This window comes from Aegilops tauschii, chromosome 4 (genome assembly GCF_002575655.3).
Source record: "Aegilops tauschii subsp. strangulata cultivar AL8/78 chromosome 4, Aet v6.0, whole genome shotgun sequence".
Taxonomy (NCBI): Eukaryota; Viridiplantae; Streptophyta; class Magnoliopsida; order Poales; family Poaceae; genus Aegilops; species Aegilops tauschii.
In genome coordinates this window covers 35305618-35317295 of record NC_053038.3, presented here as the reverse complement: position 1 = coordinate 35317295, position 11678 = coordinate 35305618, and the positions used below count along the sequence as shown (strand labels likewise).

The following is an 11678-nucleotide window of genomic DNA, read 5'->3' as shown; positions in this document are numbered from 1 at the left end:
GGCCTCATCAACGAGAGACGCTGTATCTGACCTGACGTCGATCTCGCCGGAGGCGCCTCTGGCTACAACAGCGACGAGGATGCTGCCGGCACCGGCACACCGGACGTCGTGAGCGAGCTGCCGTTGCCGGCGACTCCAACGAGGCTGGAGCGCTCGTGCTCCAACATCGAGACGGCGAGGCCTGGCTGGAAGGCGTTCGACCTGTTGAGTTGTCATGTTACGTTTGTACCCATGTGATGTATATCTGGTCATTGTTGTAACTAGTAGTCCTAGTCTTCAGGAGGTTTCCTAGTCTAGCGCCACCTCCTGTGATCGTGCCCTGCATGTAGGGCTGCTTTCTTATATATCTCTACTATTAAAAGAGGATCGAACATCGTGATGGTTCAACCTCGTCGTAGGCTATCGATAGTCCTTCCACCCACGATCTCCACGATCAAAAAAATCTGCCAAACCAGCCGATCGCTCCCACACGTTTTGTTGAAAAGAAAAAAAACACACGTCCCACGCCCCATATTCCTCACCCGTTCGCTCCTGATCCTCTCTCCCGAAAATAATTCGCCACCGCCTATGCTCGCCGCCTTGCCCCCAAGCATCACCTTGCCGGCCTAGATCTCGACCCGGCGCCGCTCCCCACCAAGTAGAAGCACCCAGAGGCCATCCGCCCCGACCGCCAACATATGCCACGACCCGACGTCGCCCAATCGGAGTGCCGTCGCACCAGCTCGCCATAGCACCAAGCGCATCCCCTACCGCAGATTTCGGGGCTAGCCGCCACCCCTGCCAATCGCGTATGGGCAGGTGCGGGCTGACGCCCCCCTCCCGGCCTCGACCTTCCCCGTGCCCTTGCTTCCAGTCCCCAAATCCAGGAGAGACAGCGGGGGCACGGCCCAAGATCGGCGACAGGGCACGAGCGGACGTTGGAGAGACGAGATCGACAGGTTACCACCAGAAGCTGCCCACGCCAGGAAGAAACTGCAAGAAGTGCACTTGGTAATTCACTCGATTGTTATCTCTCTCCCTTCCTCCATTTGTCTCTGGGTATTGGCCTCCTGAGTTTTTTTTTTTCTGTTTCTAGCTGCTGTTGCGTTGGACTAGCTGGTGTTGCATTGGAAGGAAGACGAATGTGAGCAGGAAGATGAGGTAGACATTCTACGTGATGGTAGCGAATCAGAAGCTCGCTGGTGAGAATCCCTCGTTTCTTGGTTCTAATCCCTCATGTAGTCATGTTCACGTGATGGTATTCCAGATTTGGCCTTCTCTTCATCTATCGCGAACCACTAGCGTCATTTATTGCTTGACTTATTGATTCATAATTACACAGTGCACTTTGTTTTTCTATGGTGATTTATTGCTTTGTTCTTAATTTTGCAGTACCCGGCAAGAACAGCTTCAACATCTCACATCATCAAGTAGGTGTGACTATCCTCTGTACAGAACTTGCCAAAAAGTCATTATATGTACTTTTGTCATAGTGCAAAACTAAATGACATGCAAGAACGACTGTTTGTTAGAATAGTTACTATTGTACTCCCTCCGTTTCTAAATATAAGTCGTTTTAGAGATTTCGATATGGGCTACATCTCTACTATTATAGGGGAATCGAACGTCGTGATGGTTCGACCACCTCGTTCGATCCCCCGCCTCGTACAACAGCCATCGCTCGATGTCCCACACGCCCGCACAATATCCAGCCCGCAAGCCCACGTACCATCGATACTGCCTTCCTCCCGCGCATAAAAAAGCAACCCACCCCGTGTTGGACGTGGCCCAGAAACCAGCCCACACTTCCTCCCATCCCCGACCGAACACAGAGAGGAAAAAACTGTCGCTAACACGCACTCGCGTCTCCGCCTCCCCCCAACTCCCAACTCCCAACTCGCTCCCGACCCCGACCCCATCTCTCTCCAGGAAAAGTCGCCGCCAGTGGCGGCTGTGTTCGTCGCCCCGCCACCGATCCATCCGCTGCCGCGCGCCTTCTGGATCAAGGTGAGGGATGCCTCCCGTCCCGTGCGCCCGCCTTGGAAGAGAGATGGGGGAGAGAAAGGGAGAGATAAGAGAGAGGGAGGAGCGGACAGCGGCGGCGCTGGCCTAATCGCCGACATAGGAAGATGAGGTCATGGTTCCAAAGCGTGGCGGGTTGGCGCTGCTGATTCATAGCTGTCGACTTCCTTGTTTGCTTTTGGCTGCGGGCGCAGCACCTTGCCTTCATGTCACCAAGAAGGTCTGCAGTCCATCATCATCCGACGTAAACTTTAGGGCGGCCACCAGAAAGATCCTGATATGCCGCCATTATGCAGGAGCTCTCGGTTATGGTGAGATAGAAACTCCAGAATACGTACACTTATAGCTATACTGTGTCTCTTTTTTTCTTCCAGGCTTCATATTCATTGGTTGATATGATTTCTTAGGTTAGGATAAATGTTTTTGGATAATCCTGGACTGAAAGCTTGTGCAGAAGGAAAAATCTGCTTCCCAATCAGGCAGTTCATCAACAACAATGCCAAGATTAAATTCAACTTGAAAGAATTACGGTGGCTGTTAGTTTGCTCGAAGTGAGTATACATTACAATGCTTCTCATAGCTTTATACTTCTATGATGCAAACATATGTATTCTGGAGTTTGTTTGTTTTTTTGCTAGGGAACTCTGAAGCATGTGGTTGATGTAAATCTACATTCTGAGAAAGAATTTGCATATTCAGGAGAAGGACTGCAAACATAGTGCTTGCTTTGTTAAGATTTTTATGTTCTCAAGGATGTTAAAGGGTCCCTCCTGAGAACCAAGAGGACAAGCTTGAACTCAAGCTGCCTATTCACACAGAAGTGCTTGAACGCAAGATGCTCCTCCCGAGTCATTTGACAGATATAGAAATAAGATTTTATGAGAAGTAACCTGAAGGTCAGATTTGTTTTGTAGTAACTGTACCTCTTCTGTTATCCTTTTATTCTTTATGATTGGGAGTAGTATATGTTGTTTTAGAGGGTCTATTTTCAGAAAATAAGATTCTGTTCTTTTGTTTCAGTACATTCATGTTTCCTTTCAGTTAGTTGTGAGAGGCACTGCTTAAGTTTTATTTCAACTAATTGGTCGCCAAAAAAGATATTAAAATAATATTTTGAATTGATAAAAACATAATATATATAAAAATACAACATTTCGAAGAGGGTTCAAACACAATGGCGACAAAAAAGGTTAAGGAAAAGGAAGGGTAAGGACAAAGATATGATGTGAGGAGAGCGTGGTTAAAGAAACACGACCATGCCTACCAAGAAAGAAGGGGAAGAAACAATGAATTTGTTATTATAGGAAATTGAAACAATCGTGCTCCACTATGTTTTCTGTTCACCCGTAGCAACGCACGGGTGTTAAACTAGTGTAACTGGTCTGCCGATGGCATTGTAACACGAGATCCATATCCCAGTTTGGTAATCAGAGCAATGGTTACTCCTCCCTCCTCTCCGCGCGAGGTTGACGCCGATCAAGCCGCCGCTGCCGCAGCGCAGGCCGCGGCCGATGCCGCAGGCGCCGCCGCTGCCACTCTCCCCGCCGTTGATCTGCGCCCCCGCGCTCCGGCCACCGTCGACGCCTCTGGTCCCGTTGACACTGACGGCTCCGTCGACGCCTCCGGCTCCGCCAGCCTTCCTCTTTCCACCCTCCCACCCAAACACTGTGAGCCTGCCTTCCTCCTCCAACCCCAAACCACCCCTCCCTACCAGCGTCGCGGGCGTCATCGACTTCAAGCTCGCCCTCGACGGGGCCAACTTTGCCCGCTGGCGCAACTACATCACCCTTCTGCTCAAGCGCTACCACGCGGAGGACCACGTCCGGTCCGGCTCGGCCGGTCGTCTGGCCGATCCCGACTGGCGCGACGACGACAACACTGTTGTTCTCTGGTTCTTCTCCACCATTGAGGGGGACCTCCTCGACGTTGTCGCGCCGGCCGACTCCACTGCCTTCACGATCTGGTCTCGGCTCCATGAATACTTTCTGGACAACGAGGCCGAGCAGGCCATGCACCTCGGCCAGGAGTTCCGAGCGACCACCCGCGGCGATCTCAGCGTCAACGACTACTGCCGCCGTCTTGAGGGTCTCGCCGCCGCACTCGCTGACGTCCGGGAGCCGGTCACTGACCGCACCCTGACTCTGCAGATGCTCGACGGCCTCGGTCCCAAGTTCGCGATGCAGGCTGCCATCATCCAGTCCACCGTGCCCCTTCCGACGTTCAACCAGGCGCGCTCTGCTGCCGCCGCCGGCCAAGTCGCGCTCACACGGCGACCTCGCGACCTTGCCCGCTGGCGCTGGTAGCTTGTTCGCCAGCCCCAGCGCCGGGCACAAATTGATGAGCGTACAGGGGGCACCAGTCGTGTCATCGGCCGGTACTAGTACGCCGCGCTGGAAAGAACCAATCTGGTACTAGAGTAGCAGCAGCAGCAGCAGCTTGTTCAGGCCTTGGGAACCGAGTGGATCCGTCACAGCTTTGCTCATCCGAGATGTAGATGTACGTGACTGACTGACTGACTGGGTGCCACATCGTGGTCCACTGCAAAATTATGATCCTGCCAGAATTTCACCAAACATGTCTTGAGCTTTCAATCTCACAGCTGACCAGTGACTAATTCTACCATGTTCCCTGAAAACATTCCAGGGCTGTCGAGCTTCACGGCGCTGAGGGCAGGAGCTGTACCTGGCGGGGAACAAGATGAGCGACGTGGAGGGGCTGCTCAAGCTGGCGGTGCTGGACCTGAGCGAGCTTCAACAGGGTCACCACCACCAAGGGGCTGGGCCCAACTACAGCTCGCTCCGGGCGCTCAACCTGCTGGGCAACCCCGTGCAGAGCAACGTCGGCGACGACTCGCTCCGCAAGGCCGTCTCGGGCCTCCTGCCGGTGCTCGCCTACCTCAACAAGCAGGCCCTCAAGCCCCAGCGTCGCCAAGACCGCCCTCGGGAACAGCCACGGTGCGCCGGCTCGGCCACAGCCCGGGCTCGTCGTCGGCCAAGAGGGAGGGAAGGGAGCAGCAGGAGCAGGTCCCAGAACGGGGTTTCAGGCAAGGAGGTGAGACGATCGAGCAAGGAGTAACTTCAGATGCTACAGATGGCCTTGTCAGTCACGGTGATCACCGTGGACTCGGAGGGCGTTGAGTTGAGACTCGAGGAGGTGAAACGGTGTGTGCTGCTGGAAATAACTGCTGCAAACGTTGTGAGACCCGAAAGTTGTACTTGGAAAACAAGTCTAGTAGTAGTAGTATTTCAAGCCTTTCCCGATGAGCCCAAAATGATTCAGGAAAGAAGAAATGACATGCGGATGGATGCAGTCAGGATTCATCTAAGTTGCGAGGTCCACCAAATTTGCAAAGTTAAGTAAAATGTGTGTACATCTTTTTTAGGTCTAAGCATTATTGTTTGAAAATGTTGTCATGGGCTCCTAGCTCCTTCCGATTCTCCATTGCCGTTGAGGAGCTCAACTGTACCCCCTCCGTAAGAAATATAAGAACGCTCTTATATTTTTCAGCGGTAGAGCTCGAGTGCCCATGGTGGTTGCTTGCTCTTGTTCGTCGAAGCGCTATGTACCGGTTCTCTGCTTTTCCTAATGCAGACTTTGCAGTAGAAAATCTAATTGCAGAGATCATGGGTAATCCTGCTTTAAAAAAAAAAGAGAGTAGAAAATTTAATGAGAAAAGGAAATTTACTGAGGTAGACTGGCAAGGCTGTGGACCGGCAAATTGCTGAAGATAATTTACTGAGGCGGAGCTGAGGACTGTAGCTCCTTTTGCTAACCTGCGTGCCACCTGGCAAAAAGAAGCTAAAACAAAATCCGACCTACCGGATTCGAACCAGTGACCTAAGGATTTATCTGCAACGACTACAGTCCTCCGCTCTACCAACTGAGCTAAGGTCGGCTTGTGATGTAAACTGGATCAGAGCCTATAAATCTAATGCTGAAAGGACAAAGACAGGAATACCAGAAACCATATGGGCATCAGGGTAAAGGATCGTGCACGCTATACGGGCACTGAACGGATGCACCACAAGCAATCTTTTTTTTTTCTCTAGAATACGCACATGCATGCGTATCATATATTCATAGAAGAAGAGCCAGGACGACTGATACAAGCCTTTCGGCAAAGTGCTACACGCACATGCATGCGTATCATATATTCATAGAAGAAGAGCCAGGACGACTGATACAAGCCTTTCGGCAAAGTGCTACATCGAAAGATGAGCATCCACATCCACCGCGACAACACCGACACATATAACTCACCTTGCCCAAACTCAAGCCAAACAATTGCGAACAGGACGGACACAGAGCACAAAGGCCGCGTCCCCCCGTACCGAACACCTCAGAGCCCGACAAAAACACCTAACCAAACTAGATCAACGCACTCTCCACCCATGGTGCCTAGGAGATCGGCAAGTGGACAACATGAGCTAACTTGACTCGAAGAAGACGTCGCGGATGAGGCGTCGATGATGGAGTACATAGCGCCCCGGATACTCATGTCCATAGCAACAACCCTCATATGACAACCCGGCACCCCAAGCCTCACAGTCAAGGCGAGCGAGGCAACCCTATGCTCCTTCGGAAGACACCCAGGCACCTAAGCAGCGCCTCCAAGAAGGTGACGACGTCGAGACGCCTCCGCTGCCTGGCCCCGCGAACCAAGCGTAGGGTTTCCCCTGGTGCCAGAAAAGGGGATGGACATGGCCATGACAACGCCTCCAAGGAGGAGACGGCGCCCACAGGCGTCGCCGTTGCCTGCAGCCATAGCCGCACACGGATTTTCCTCGCCCCGCCCGTCACGTCTTCGGAGCACAGCAAACTGAAGGGGGCGGGGGCAAAGCTGTCACCTTGGGCCATCGCCGTGAATAGGGGAGCCGGATGCCGCCGAGCCGCTGCCCACCACCACGCCGGGTAACGGGTGCGTCCACCTCAGCCCCTGGTCGCCGCACGAGCAGCCTACCATGAAACCTACATAGGGAGACCAGGGGATCTTGTCATCGCCACCATCCCACACCACGAGCAACAGACCATGGCCGCCGCGAAGTCACAACACCGTTCCTCCGCCTCCCGAAACCGGCCTCACTGGGTAAGCCACCACCACCCACCACGGCTGCCAGCAACAAGACAACACCACACGTCGTCGAGCCGCTTCAAGCAAACCCAGCGCACGCTAGGTCCTCCCTGAGCGACGCCGCCACGCCGCCGTCCTCGATCCGTGGCACGCCGCCACCACCACAGATCAGCGAGCACCAGCCGAAGCAGCCACGCCACAGCTCGCTCGCCACACGCGGAGGCCCACCGTGGATGCCGTTGACCCCGTCGGATCTGAGCCCGGGACCCAGATCCGAGGCCATCCCGCAGCCATCCTCGCCCCAGCTGAGTCCGGCGGCCACCAGCGCGCCACGAGAAGGAACCGCCCCCGGCGCCATTTGGCAGTGGGGGCCCGCCGCCACCGCGACGCAGGTGCCGGCGGCAGCGGCGGAGAGGGAGCACCGGAGGGGTGGGGTGTAGGTGGCGGCGTGGTTGCACCCCCGCAGTCGCCTGGGGAGCGATTCGGGGAAAGGGGAAGTCGACCCCAAAAGACCATAAGGTTTCGTTGCACAAGCAATCTTTTTATCCTTGGGTCAATGTTCGGTTGTCTTTGTATGCAAGTCAATCATACTTTTTTTTGTGAGGGGAGTCAATCATAACATATTTGAGAAAAAACAATTATACTAACATTTTACTGTTGGCACTCCTCTAAAATGCCCAGTGTTGTGCTTAGTTGCATGATAGTACGTTGAAAATCTCTCTTTCATTTTGAAGTTCAACCATATTTTATTAATACATTGATTTGAAAGGTGCGGATTTAGCCGATCGATGAGCGGAGGCAGGGCAAATAAGCAGTGTGTGCAATTAGAGGAAGGGAGCGGGTTGGCCTTTGACTTAGCTCGTGAGATCCATCCTCCATGATGGTGGAAGGTGATATACTCCACTCTCCTGGGACAACGACATGTGCACGTATATGATGGTGGCGTCCTGTTCTGCCAAAAGGTGCTTCATTTTGGTCCTCATAGATGCCGAGGGGATCATTGCCGACATGCGGCATATACGGGAGGGAGGGTCACCACCATCGGGCCGGTGTTTGAGATCCAGTGTCATTGGGCATAGTTGGGAGAGAAAATTTTGTCATCTCATATATATGCATCACTAGCAAAAGCCGATAATTGGGAAATGGTGGCTATCTCGCTCTCCTAAGCTCATCATGCGCAGTGGACCAGTGGTTGCATAGCCCACAGGTTTTGTGCCGATGGCAGATCGGGACATGCATGAAATTTAGACACTTTGGTGCAATCAAAGCATGGATTAAACTCACATAGACCAGACTTGTGTTGGATGGATTCAGACGGTGTAAGATATAGCTGTGACAAACCATGCGCCAAAATTGCCGTCAACCAACAGGCACCAGAACCTAATAAATCATATGGGTTGCTACCGAAAAGTGCTTCCCACTTCACCGATAGTGGTCGGTATGCTCCTGCCAATAAGGGCTTCGCGATGATGTAAATCTCTGAGTTGGAGGTGACGTCTTCAATGGCATGGGGATTGTATTCCATCTTATGGTTGATTGGGTCTCTTTCTCCCGCATAGAGGCTATCCAACTATTTCAGGACACAACACCCGACTGCGAAAAAGACCAACAATTAGCCCACTCGACCAAATGCTATCAACTTACCGATCCAAAGTCTTTTTTTCCAGTTACCAACTATTTTTCACTTCTTACATTTCTAACAAGTAAAAGTGTTACTTCAGGAAAATCTACCTTTCTTGTTTCGTACAACCATATATTTATCTAGAGTTATATTATTCTATTGTCAAAATTGAAGAGTGTGGCAATGCACACATTGTGATCTACTTTCTATAGAGTAAATCATAAAACTATCACAATTCGGGTTAGAGTTCTAAAAAAATTACTCCCTCCAAACTAAAAGTACGTCAATTATTGTGGAATGGAGGGAGTATCACCTTTTTTACCGATGCTTACCACCGCGAGGGCACTACATTGCCAAAAACTACCACGGTGACCGTTTGAGATGAAATTAATCACTATTATGACATGGTTGGTCCATTCGTCAGGGCTGATGTGGCACACATGTCAACTCCGTTAGGTTGGACCATTAACTTGGCTGTTACAACAGATGTGCCCACATGCCAGTCTATAAAAGATATTTTCATATATAATTTTTTGATAAAAGAGAGCTCCCTCTCCGATTTCATTTAACATAAATCATAGTGTCTTGCGATTACAAACTAAGAGAAAGCAAAAGAAAGCCCAAAAGATATTTTAACAAAGTTACAAACACATCCCTGGCATGTGCAAAGAGGACCCCAAATCTCAGATATAAAAAATACAATTAAGCCCTCCTCGACAAGCTCCGGCCGCGCAAGTTGGTCCGGATGGCGTTGCAGCTGTAGCTGCCGCAGGGCCATTGGCCGGGTTGTCATTGTGATCTACTTTCTGTATGGGTGAGCCTCGACACACTCATAACCCAATCGACGACCTCTTGTGGGGGTGATGGTGGTGGTGTCCATGGAGGTGATAGTGGTGGCCGTGGGGATGGTGACGGTGGTCGCCGTGGGGGTGGTGATGTTTTCATTGGAGGTGATGAGCATGAAAGTGCTTGAGATGATGAGCATGAAACATGCCTTTGATAGGGCTAGATTAACCACATAGACATGCTATGTTGTGGCGATTTTGGATCAAACTTGACCGATGTGGTGCCTTTCGGATGAACTCTTTTCATGTTATAATTTGAATTTCTCGATGTTATGAACTATACTTCTGTTTATGGCTGATTTTTTCTGTACATGTTGAATTTGAATCATTTGAATGATTGATGAAATATCGTGCAATTGTGTGAAATGTATGTGACAAAGGGTAAAGAATTTGTCAAAGAAATTAAGCGAGCAAAACTGTTACTTCATGAAAATTTAACTTTCTCGTTTGATAAAACCATACATTTATGTAGAGCTATATCATTCTATCGTCAAAATTGAAGAGTGCGGCAATGCACGCTATCTTGGTCTAGTTTCTATATGGGCGAGCCTCGACATACTCGAATCACCAGCGCACGCAATGCAACGCGTTGGTACATGTACCATCCCCAGCAGTTCATGTACCAATTTCATGGCACCTCGAGCCAGTCACAACCACACGGTGCTCGATCAAATCATGGAGAGACGTTGCACGGTGCTAGGGCAGTCATTGCATTGCCATTTCGGTGCACAGGCTGCTTTAGATGAGAGATGGCTAGTGCTGCCATTTTTTCAGCTCCGGTTTCACATGCGGTGGTCATGTGAAGTGAACGCCCAAACTCCACACGCGGTTTCCACAGTCCATAGCTCGTGCTTTTGAGAGGAGTTTCCTGAAACATGATCCTATCGGGGCCGTCCTACTGAGCCTCTCCTACATCCGAAACGACAAACAATTATTCTCGATCGGTTGCCTGCTGGCTACTACTACTCGGTTAGTTCCATCGCCTCTCTCTCTCTCTCTCTCTCTCTCTCTCTCTCTCTCTCTCTCTCTCTCTCTCTCCCTCCCTCTGCAAGCGTGCACGGACGCCATGGACAATCCTCCGGTCGCGGAGCTATGTAGAGCTCTGAGGGGGCCGTGACCCCCCAGCCTAGATGAGAATTATTTTTTACCAGGTAGCACTAATGGCCCATAATGCCTCAACATGCACGCACAAGCCCAGCTTACCATCATCACACACGCACACTTTATGCTCAATCGCTTCTCCTCTGTTCGCCAATCAGGCAGCATGCTCGCCCACGTTGGCTCCCCTCCATCGACAAACCAGGCAACCAGCTGCCCTGTCGCCGCACTCCCTAACTCCCTCGACACCGACTAGAAGCTCTTCCTGATCCGCGTGGGCCGTCGGCGAACATCCCAGCACACAGGAGGAAGGAAAGAGGGCACACCTCATACTGTCGTCTTCGGCTCTTCGCCACTAGCCGGTCCGGTGGTCGTCCATGTCGGCACGCCGGCCAGCCACCCGTCATCACCGGCCGCCCACCCCATACGAATTTGAAGGCTGAGCGTCGTGAGGTGTGAGCGATATAATTATACAAGTCGTGTATTTTGGTATAGTTAGTTCTCATATGGAGTATATATTGCTTTTTGTTTGAGAACTACATGTATTTTGCGACCAATATGGTAATGTAAGTATAAATCTGCGTGAAGGCCACAAGGTCTAGTTTGTTGCGGTTGGTTTTTTCTTTCATTGCCCCCCCATAAGTTATTTTCAAGCTCCGCCACTGGACTACCTCCAACCCTGGAAAAAGTAGAGAATCTATGCATCAAGATGTGTGGCGTGCTCTGAGCACTTCTATGGGATCGAGCAACCTGATCGTGTGCGGGGTTAAGGAGTACTACTACGTCCAACTTATATATGCAGTTTGTTCTTTGTACCATCTATGTAGTTCATTGTGGACCAAGTAAAATTTCAGATTGGTGTGCCGACGGTGAACATGCAACAACTGCTTAGAGCTCACTAAAAGTCAGTACTGTGCTTTGATAATATCTTTTTCTTTAGACGTGCTTCTAATCTTCTTTGTGGGCTGTTGAAGCTAGGAGAGCCATGTTCAAATTCGCAATATACATTTAGTGAGATTCGCCGACTGTTTCTGACGTTCAT

The 11678-nt window shown here is 51.0% G+C and overlaps 2 non-coding genes across 6 annotated transcripts; one reads left to right on the top strand and one right to left on the bottom strand.

Annotated features, from left to right (window-relative positions):
* Window positions 1-497: 497 nt before the first annotated feature.
* On the top strand, window positions 498-5406 carry LOC109786879 (uncharacterized). Of its 5 annotated transcripts, XR_012181288.1 has the most exons (6): window positions 498-990; window positions 1076-1181; window positions 1372-2312; window positions 2409-2552; window positions 2640-2897; window positions 4645-5406. It is a non-coding gene; the product is annotated as an uncharacterized protein (transcript). The 5 variants fall into 5 exon arrangements; XR_002238447.4 differs by having other exon boundaries at window positions 1372-2552; XR_002238448.4 differs by lacking the exon at window positions 4645-5406 and having other exon boundaries at window positions 2456-2552; window positions 2640-3021.
* Window positions 5407-5810: 404 nt separating this feature from the next.
* TRNAY-GUA (transfer RNA tyrosine (anticodon GUA)) lies at window positions 5811-5896 on the bottom strand. The gene is given in 2 exon segments: window positions 5811-5846; window positions 5860-5896. It is a non-coding gene; the product is annotated as a tRNA-Tyr (tRNA).
* Window positions 5897-11678: the final 5782 nt, after the last annotated feature.